This window comes from Meles meles, chromosome 14 (genome assembly GCF_922984935.1).
Source record: "Meles meles chromosome 14, mMelMel3.1 paternal haplotype, whole genome shotgun sequence".
Taxonomy (NCBI): domain Eukaryota; kingdom Metazoa; phylum Chordata; class Mammalia; order Carnivora; family Mustelidae; genus Meles; species Meles meles.
The window spans coordinates 42,873,731-42,877,796 of NC_060079.1; the positions used below are offsets into that span (position 1 = coordinate 42,873,731).

At 34.4% G+C, this 4,066-nt stretch overlaps 1 non-coding gene across 1 annotated transcript; it reads left to right on the forward strand.

The window, feature by feature from the left end:
* Nucleotides 1-2,626: 2,626 nt before the first annotated feature.
* On the forward strand, nt 2,627-2,734 carry LOC123925376. Its single transcript, XR_006814978.1, has one exon. It is a non-coding gene; the product is annotated as a U6 spliceosomal RNA (small nuclear RNA).
* Nucleotides 2,735-4,066: the final 1,332 nt, after the last annotated feature.

A 4,066-nucleotide genomic window follows, 5' to 3' on the forward strand; every position in this document is an offset into this window, starting at 1 on the left:
ACTTAACTATTATACTTTTCTCTGTTTTGCATTTAAATTTGCAAAAATATGTGATCTCAACTCCAGTATATTTTATTGGATAAAATGGTGTTTAATTATATGATGCTGGTCATCTTGAGAATAGATTAAACATATATCTAGGATTTGATCAAAACATATTAAACTCATTAGAAATTGTCTCCCAATTTCTTGACTTTATGCTTGAAATCATTTTTGTTCTTTGTTAAGCTCAAAAATCAATAGCTATAAAGTTAAAATAGGAAAATCACAGTGGCGCCATATAGAAAGGATATTTAAGTCTTTATTTTAAAGTTTAATTGAGCACAAGGAGTAGAGATTTTAAAGTGCTAAATTACTTGAAGTATTTATTCATAAAATAGCATATATTTTAAAATAATAAAGATAACAATAATGAATTCAAATAACGTCTTGCACCTGGACACAATTTTTAAATATGATTATATATTTAATTCTATTTTTCCAATAATGTACCTGTTAGATTGAAAGTGAATTTATGTTCAGTTTCCAGATTAATTCCTTCACCGAATATTAGAGAAATAGATTGTATTTTGTGGGGGGTGCTGCTATGAACTGTTGTCAGCTTACTAATCATGGGACTTGTGTATCCTCTATTTCGTCCTTCTTTGAGTTTATTGATTACTCCATCGACTTTTCTATTTCCAGTCTGTCTGTTCATTCAGACTAGTTTGCACCATTAGCAAAATATACAGTTTGTTTTATTCCTCTTCTCAATACCCACTTTGAAATTAGACTTTGAAATATAGCAAATGCTTGGCATTAAAACAAATATTTTAAACTTTGCAATGAGGTAAATCCCAATTTTTCCTAAATTGAATGGAATATTAGCTCTTTTTGAAGTAAATAATGAAAATATTTACTAGAAATACTAGAAAATAGTTTATTGCTTATAGGAAATAAATACATGATAGTATTTAGATAGAAAAACATTTTTTGTAAAAGTGAAAGATATGTTTCAAGTCCGTTTAAATAAGAATATTTTTACTGGTAGGATTTAATCTTTAAATCTTTATTGGTATTCACTATGATTCAAAAATTTAAGAAGATAAGACATTTTATAATTTAATATACAATTTATATTTCCAGATGACATAAGATAAGGAATAATATAATTTATGCTTTCTCCACCATTTTTTCTTAGACATAACCACTTTCATAACAATGAAGGTAACATAATACAATAAGTAGTTATATTTTTCTTATGACAGTATTTTATTCATCATTGAAAAACATGAGAATTCTAAATTATCTAAATTCTCCCATAATACTGTTAATAGATTTTCAAATCCTGGACTATATGTAGTCCCTATTATAAATCAAAAGATACATATAAATTACATTCACAAATTGTATTGTGGCGTGTCTGTACAATCTTATCAAAGAGTTAAAACTAACCAAGGCCTGGTTTTCCAATTGAAATATGTATTTCTACACAGAGAAAACTAATAAAGAAATGATTAAAACAAATCTGCCACCTTTAAGTATGCTCAAAAACATGTTTTAAAGTGGCATAAGACCTTTAGAAGTTAACAGTGATGACTGCCCAGTGACACAAAGAGGCAACGTTCTTTAATTCAGGTTAAGTTGAAAGCTACATATGGGCGAAGATTCTTACTTATTTTAATTTTTCTTAAAAGATTTTATTTATTTATTTGACAGACAGAGATCACAAGTAGGCAGAGAGGCAGGCAGAGAGAGAGGAGGAAGCTGCTCCCTGTCGATCAGAGAGCCCGATGTGGGGCTCCATCCCAGGATCCTAAGATCATGACCTGAGCCAAAGGCAGAGGTTTTAACCCACTGAGCCACCCAGGCGGCCTGCTTGTTTTAATTTTTGTTCCAGGTTAATTTTGTGCATTGTTCTAGTTTCCAAAACTAGTACTTAAAGACGGTCTCTTCAAATCAATATGTGTTGTGCTAATAATTTAATAAATAGACGTATTGTTGCTTATTTTCTGCTCTTCAACCAGAGTTGCTTCTGCAACCACATTTAAAGATATTAACAGTTTTCAGGCATTTTCTTCACAGCAGTCCTTGATGCTAGTTAAGTCCATGGCATTCATTGTCTCAAAGGTTGGATGAACACCCTTAGAATAAAAAAGTCAATGGATTTTCTTTATACATTATTTTGAAATCCAATGTGGAGAAAACAGTTTTAAAGGCAATGTTTAATATTGTATAATCCAACAATTTAATTCATGTACTTATTAGATAACATGTGTTCTATATAAAAAAAAAAGCTGAGGGGCACCTGGGTGGCTCAGTCGGTTAAGTGTCTGCCTTTGACTCAGGTCATGATCTCAGGGTTCTGGGATCCAGCTCCATGTAGCACATCCAGCTCCCTGCTTGGCTGGAGACAGCTTCTCCCTCTTCCTCTGCCCCTCCCGAATCCCTGATTCAGCTCTCGTTCTCTCTCTCTCTCTCTCACACACACACACACACACACACAAAATGAATGAATAAAATCTTTTTTTAAAAAGCTGCAATTGTTAAGTCTAAAGAACTTTAAAGATAGGGTTAGGGTACATTGAAGGCAGTTCCAAAAGCTTGATACACCTGTTAAATATTATAAGCTGAAGGATCAGGTGCAGTGCTCACTTCAGTAGCACATATACTAAAATTGGAAGGGTACAGAGAAGATTAGCAATGGCCTCTGTACAAGGTTGGCACACAGGTTTGTTAAGGATCAGGTACACAGAGGTTATGCTGTAGACAAAGGACAGGGGAATTACACAAATTGATCTTGGAGTTAATCCCTTCCCTAGTCTAGGAGCTGGCAGGAGGAAGACCTGAGGAATCTATGTGAGGTATATGCTTGAGAAGGGACCCAATGGTTTAGCCCTTGAGCTAAATCCCTCCTAACCAAAAGGAAGCAATTAAAAAAAAAAAAAAAGTCAGCTTTTAGAGGCTAGGGTTGCATACTACCAAGAATAGTGCTTCATTCTGCATATTGTCAGAGAGGAAGAATAATAGAATTGCTCAGACAGATTTCACCCCTTTGGACAACCTGCAGAGTCCAGCACACCACAGTGCAGTGAAGAAAGCTTCCATCTCCTCTGAGGGATAAAAATGTGGGTTAGATTAATTACTCTGGAAGAAAGATAAGGTCAAGGTAGAGTATGTGGAACTGGCAATCTAAGAACACAGCAAGTCCAAAGTATCGATAATGATTGAGGTACACAGCTTTGAAGATCCCCCCCACTCAGGGGTCAGTATAGACAGAGAATAGCTATAAGGCTTCTCTCTCCTTTCCTCCTTGAATTAAAGAACATATATAAGCCCACAAATTCTAAGGAGAAATAAACATAAAGATAAAGGGAGAGAAATCTGAGAGGGTTAATTGAATAAGGAGTTATGACAAAAGTAACTCAGTTTCAAATGGAATAACGTGAGGTTTATCTTTCTTTAATGGAGAATAGTAACTCTCCTGCAATCAATTAAAACTTGGCCCTATCATTTGTACCTAAAGAGATGTGAAGATAGGTCTTTCTACACACACCTGATTCAAAGAAGTGTAAATTTCATGCACATTAAACTTGTAATATGTTGTGAAAATGTCTGTAGGTGGCTCCATAGTCAAGTCAAAGCTTTCCTTCCTACAGTTAATCAGTATCGCCTGAAGGGCTTTTTAGTAAAACACAGATTGCTGAACCCCCAGGGTGGAGACTGAGAATTTGCATTTTTAACAAATTTCCAGGTGATGCTGATGTTGCCAGTCTGAACCCTACTCTTGAGCAACCATCAGCTTACTCTTTTGCTTTAGTCAAAACCTCCAGTGATTTCGTCATGTCCACTGTTTTCTATATCCTGCTTAATAATCAAACGCAAGAGAAGTAAACCAATGTGGCTTTTATTTTTGCAGTTGCACTGTTGAGTGGCAGTTAAATTAAATCATAATGTATGGGATATATCCAGAAAAATCTGGCCTTCTTTTATGGAACTGTGTTTTCCTAAATTTGATCTGGTCATTGCTACTTAGCCTTCTTAGGTGGAAGGGTTTATGCAAGATTAGTATTAATGAAAAGTACAA